The 6,297-nt window shown below is 51.3% G+C and overlaps 1 pseudogene; it reads right to left on the minus strand.

Moving 5' to 3' along the window:
• Positions 1 to 5,056: 5,056 nt before the first annotated feature.
• Positions 5,057 to 5,929, minus strand: LOC120848548 (annotated as a pseudogene).
• Between the last annotated feature and the right edge of the window lie 368 nt (positions 5,930 to 6,297).

Below are 6,297 nucleotides of genomic sequence, written 5' to 3' on the forward strand. Positions count from 1 at the left end.
CCTTTAAAATTTTTAAAACGAAACGGAGGGAAACAAAGCACAAAACACAATTCGAATTTCACCAGAATAAAGACAACGCTCTCCCCTTGTCTGTTAAAAAAAATTGTAACATATGGAACCGGGTATCGGCTCACAGCGGCGTTCCTGGCAATGAGACGGCAGATCGTCTGGTCGACGCTGAGCAGTACCGTAGCTCTTTTCATCCATGTCACCACAGTATGACAAAAACCATAGACAGTTTCTACATCAGATACAAACACAGTCTCCGATTCCCTATAGCCTACCTCGAGTTGCTACAGATTTGGACTGAAGTTTGTTTGCCTTTGTTTTCCTGTTTTGATGTCCATGACACAGGTGTAGTGTATGTTAGTAATTGTTAGTGGTTAGGTGTTGTCAAGAGTTGGTGTTTGTCATGGACATCTTTTTACCTTGGCCAAGGATACCTAAAGCATTTTCAGTATTACATGCTATCACATAGTGCTATGTAAGGATGCAAAACAAAGACTCATTGAAGACATTTGGAGGAATATAAGAAACACATGGAAAGACATCTCCAAAAACAAGCTCTTGGACCTGAAGACTACACTCCACACGGGAACTCCAAACAGTCTCCAAAACAACAACTATGCGTTAAACAATGTCGATAAATGAATTCTGTTCACTTTCCATATTTGAGTCATCTGAAGAAATGAAAGACATGACATAGTCTTTCAACTTTGCTGGGAGACGTTTCTTTCGTTGTGGTCGTAGGGGAGTACTAGTAGCCAATGGGGTTGCCAAAGTCACTGACGGCTGGGATACGAAAAAAAAATCACGGCTTGAAGGGTCGCACTGCACAACCACTGGGTCACAGGGTACCTCCACCTGCTGGGGAGCCCCACTTGGTTCGCCAGGACTTGGTTCCTCTGGGGAAGCAGGCTGCACGGAATCTCCGAGCGCAGCCGGAGGCTCGGTGTCGGGCCACCAGGAACATCCAGGTTGCCCAGGCGTCGGCCCAGACTAGCCAGCCAGTGGAGATTGAGGAGGCCCAGGGTCAAAAGCACCGGGGACGAGCAGTGGCCCCGGATCAGGAACTGTATGACTTTCAGGTATACTGTGTGGAATACTATCATTTTGATCTATATATGGTGCGAGGACATTTGGAAGTGGAAGTGAAGGAATACTATTGGAGAGTTCACGAAAATCTTCCTCGTCCGAGTAGATGTCGGAATCTCTCTCACGAGGCCGTGCAGACGCCTTCGTCAATTTACTGGCATTCCAGGTCCTTCCATCATCGAGCCTGTACGTGGCTGATCCCAGCTGGGCTTCAACCCTTTTCGACTGTGTATACCTTGATTGAAGTTTGCCACGATGTGTGGGCTTGAACACGCGCACGGCTTGACCGGCGGAGAACTGTGGCCGTTTGGCAGCCTTCCGGTGATCCCAATATGACTTCATGTTTTGTTGATAACTTTGAACCCTCTCGGGAAGAAGAGCACGTTGTTGTAAAACGAAATCAGGAACCTGCCTTGTAGGCATCCCTTGGAGGTTTAGTTTAGACCGGTGGATCCGGCCATGCAATAAAAGTGAAGGGGCAAACCCCGTCGCAGGATGTACCGTACGGCGGTACGCTTCGAGATGGTCTCGAACAGCGTCTATAAGAGGACGGCCTTGAACTATAGCTGCCTGAAGGCACGTCTTGAGAACACGGTTAAATCTCTCCACCTGACCGTTACATTGTGGATGATACAAGGACATTTTCAAATGTTTTATGCCATTTTCACGAAGGAAGTCTTGAAATTCTTTGGACATAAACTGTACCCCGTTGTCAGTAACAAGCTCACAGGGAAGTCCTTCATGAGGAAACACATTTCTCAAAAAGGAAATGACAGTTGAAGACGTTACTGCTGCGGCAGACTGCACCTCAGGCCACTTCGAATGATAATCTATCAAGACAATAAAAACCGTTGACTCTGTGGCGCCCTGTCGATAGGGCCTACGATATCGACAGCAAGTTTTTCCCAAGGCTGGTCGGGGAACTTTATGGGCTGCAACGGAGCGGGTGCGGCCTTTACAGGTTTATCAGTCGAATGACACACCGTACAATTTTCTACTTTTGTTTTGATCTCCTGGTTCATGCGGGGCCACCAATAGTGTTCACGTATGAGGCTTGTTGTTCGTGATATTCCTTGGTGTGTCTCGTGTGCAAGATGGATGATGTTGTCACGGAGTGTTGATAGCGGCACGAGCCTTTCTCCACGATACAAGATACCTTCATACAGTGAAAGCTGCTCACGCACTTGAAAGAACGGTCGCAAGTCGGTGTGGATGTCATTACCCTCCGGCCAGGACGTGGTAGTGTACCGGATTACAGATGGAAGGATAGTGTCATTAGCCGTAGCCTGTTGAAATGCGAGTTTGGACATGGGGACTGTGATAAGAGAAACGACCTCCTCGGTAAATTCCATACCATTCTCCGTGTCGTTAACGGGTAGCCGTGAAAAAGCATCGGCAACCAGGTTCGCAGATCCCTTCTGATATTCGATAGTGAAATTATAATTAAGCAGTCTGGCTGTCCACCGGCTGATCCTCAAAGGGCGGATCCCAGACCCCTTGCTAGAAAGCAGGGCGACTAGAGCTTGGTGGTCTGTTCGTATCACAAAGGACCGACCCCACAGATACACATGCCACCTCTCACAGGCCCACAAACAGGCCAGCGCCTCCTTTTCACCTGTTGAATACCTCCGCTCGGCATCAGTCAACGAGCGCGAAGCGAAAGCGACAGGACGCAGTTGACTTCCGTACCGTTGTTGTAACACAGCCCCAAGACCATAGACAAAATCGGAGCACTTTTTATGGAAGCCTTTACATTTTGGAAACTGGCCTCGGCTTCCGGGGACCAGTGAAAGCGAACTCCTTTACGGAGAAGACGGCGCATGGGCTCTACGACAGTTGAGCAATGAGGGATAAATTTACTGAAATATTCAACAAGTCCCAGAAATGCTTTCAGCTTTGCTGGTTCGGTAGGGGTTTCAAAATTCAGGACTGCATCTACCTTAGCGGAAAGGGGTGCTAGTCCTTCCGCGGAAAGATGGTGTCCCAGAAACGAAAGTTCTGTAACTCGAAAAACACCTTTACGATTTAGCTTCATTCCGGCTCGGGAGATACAAGAGAGGACCTGACGCAGATTCTCGTCGTGTTCTGCCTACGTAGCACCGTAGACTATTATATCATCAAGGTAAAACTGGACTCCTTTGCAATCCTTCAGGATTTTTGACATGATGTTTTGAAACGCTGCAGGTGCCGAAGCCAACCCGAAACAAACGCGCTTGAATCTGAACAGTCCCTCATGCGTGATAAAAGCAGTGAGATCACGACTCACCGGGTCGAGACGAACTTGGTGGTAAGCGGACGCCAGGTCCAGCTTGGAGAAGCAACTGGCACCACGCAAGGAACCCAGTAGTTCATCGATGTGGGGTAGCGGGAAAGAATCGATGACCACCGCTTGATTTGGCGCACGGAGGTCAACACACATCCGGATACGTCCGTCAGTCCGCCGAACGACGACGATAGGTGAAACCCACTCGGAGGCATCCACTCTCTCGATCACACCTTCTCTCTCCAGTCTGAAAATCTCTTCCGAGACAGCATCCCTCAGGGTCATCGGAAGACGGCGCACCTTGGACTGTACCGGTGGCACGTTGCAACGCTGCTTGATAGTATGGGTGGAATTCTCGACCAAACCCAAACCTGGACTAAAGAGATGTTCAAATTCTTCGAAGCCTTTGGGCAACTTGGACTGATCTGGAAGAAAAGGACTTGAAACTTGAGATGCATTTGTATTTTCATGGTGTAGCAGTTGTGCTGTGATTTCATGGCTTGTATTCTCAGGACTTGTGTTTTCAGGAAGATGTGGTTGATGGAGCCCATGGCTTTCAAGATGGCGTCGCGGAATCGCGGCTGTCGACGAATCGTGGTCAAAGTCTGCGGGAACTTTCGGAGTGGTCTCTTCCGAGACCGATGACGATGTAGACACGTTGGCACCCGAAGGTACAAAAGAAGATGACCGGGACCTTGCATCTCTGGATCCGGCCGGTTGGCGGTTTTGGCAGGACGTGATGGTGAACGGCCGTCGCTGCAGGGGGACCGCCGACTTCACATACTGCCGTGGAACTCCTCCTCCCTGAGCTGCATCAACATGCGAACAAACATAATCATTTTCATCTCCTGATAATCTCATGCGCAACGCTCGGACGGCGTCGACGCCAAGTAGCGATCGTCCAGTCCGGGTGACAAAAAACTCCAACGGTGCATAACGATCTTTAAAAACAACTTGAGCGGTGAAGCATCCAAGCACAGGGATAGTGTCTTGCATGTAGTGAACAAGAGTTTTCGAGGGCGGACATAGTCGAATGTCGGAACTCCGTTGTACTTCATTAAACTCTCGTTCATTCAGAATGGACACAAAAGGGTCAGTGTCGGCAAGGAGATGAAGAGGGGTTGTATTTACCTTGATGTCGGCCATGAAGGCATCCCGACGATAAACACCTCTTGATGCTTGCTCGGCCGACTCAACGGGGACGCTCGGCAGCATCTCCGGCACCAGGGATGGCCCAACAATGTTCACAGGATCGTTACCTCCTGACGGCACATTCCGTGAAAACGGTCGGGCAGCGAAGTAACGGCCGGAGCCCTGGGGGGCTATGTTGCGCTTTTTGCACTCCCAGGAGACTAGGGAGAGGGAAGTGACGTCAACGACACAGCAAACGCAGATTGGGTGTTGATTTCGTTTTCTTCTTTCAACATCCAATCTGCATTTGCTGTGTCGTTGACGTCACTTCCCTCTTCCAAGTCTCCTGGGAGTGCAAAAAGCGCAACATAGCCCCCCAGGCCACGGCTCGGGAACGACGTTCGCCGCGGGTCACTGACGAAGGCCGCCGACGGTGGGCGGCGACTCCGACAAACCACCGCAAAGTGGCCTGTCTTTCCACAAAAAAAACATGCCACACCAGACGCTGGACACTCGTTGCGGTTGTGGCCGCGTCGACCACAGAAGTTGCAGGGAACACCGACTCCTTCATCTCCGTGCCTTGAAGGAGGAGGGTAGCGCAGACGCTGGGGTGGGTGGTGTTGTAAAGTCCGGGGCACGTGACTGGAAGTGACGCCGGACCGGCCATCTTGCAAACGACTTCGGGAAGGAGCCGGCCATGGACCTCCATCTTGGACGTCCGGCGTTCCAATGGGCACGTGCGCAAAGACGCGCTCAACGGCGGCCGGCGCCGCACCGCTAGCACTGGGAGCTCGCAGGTGGAAGCTTTCTGTGGTGCGCGCAAGTTGCTCGTACTGCAGCGCGAGCTGAACGACACGGGTTAAAGTGGGTACCCCCGTCCCCACACACTCTCGAAGGATGCGGTCTTGGACCCGCTTAGAGTCCAACCCCTCCAAAAAGACCTCAGCAAGCCTCTCTTCCAAAGCGTCTCCATAAGAACAAAAAGACCCTTGGCGTCGCAGAGCGGTCAAGTACTCCGAGACGGTTTCTCCCGGGCGTTGGACGCGAGCGCGAAGCTTTTGGCGTTCCAGCGCGATACACCCAGAAAACTCAAAGTGCTTTTCGATAGCACTCAAAAAGACTTAAAAAACATCGCCTTCCTCGGAAGCGGGAGTCTCATCGAGCTGAAAAGCGTCAACAATTCTCTGGCCCTCAGCCCCAAGCATGGAAAACAAGATCGCCTTTTTTCGACTAGGCGCAACACTGTCCAAGCCGGACGCCTCAAGGAACATCAAGAAAGCACGTTTCCACGCGGGCCATGCACGCTCGGGCTTGCCCGGAACTGGCAAGAAGTCGGGCGGTGATGGAACCGGCGCGAGCGCTGACGTGCCGGCAGCTACAGGAGGCTGTGTTCCATTATCCATTATATATATGTTGTAGAAGGTTGTAGGAAACGATGCAAAAACAGTGCAAGCTCACATCTTACGTTGTCACGAGACGCATGCTGAAGGGAAGCAGCTGTCAGGGCCCATCCTGACTAGCCATGGAACGTGTTCCAAGTGAAACGAAATGGATCGAAGAAGAAAAACAAATCGTGTCGGCTCTCACGGCCAGTGCACCGAGACGCGGAGAGAACTACGGTTAACCACCTCGTCGCCAAAATTTGTAGTAATCTCCTCTACACGGCGGTACGAAAGGAGAGGACGCTAACAGCACTCACATGATGTGGCCGGGTAGGAAGCCGCGGCCCCGCGCGTTCGGGGCTTACGAAGAATGAGACAAAGACATGTTGCCTGCTGGGTGTCCCGTAGTTCTCTGACGTCGCTGAC

Source organism: Ixodes scapularis, unplaced genomic scaffold (genome assembly GCF_016920785.2).
Source record: "Ixodes scapularis isolate PalLabHiFi unplaced genomic scaffold, ASM1692078v2 ptg000658l_1__unscaffolded, whole genome shotgun sequence".
Taxonomy (NCBI): domain Eukaryota; kingdom Metazoa; phylum Arthropoda; class Arachnida; order Ixodida; family Ixodidae; genus Ixodes; species Ixodes scapularis.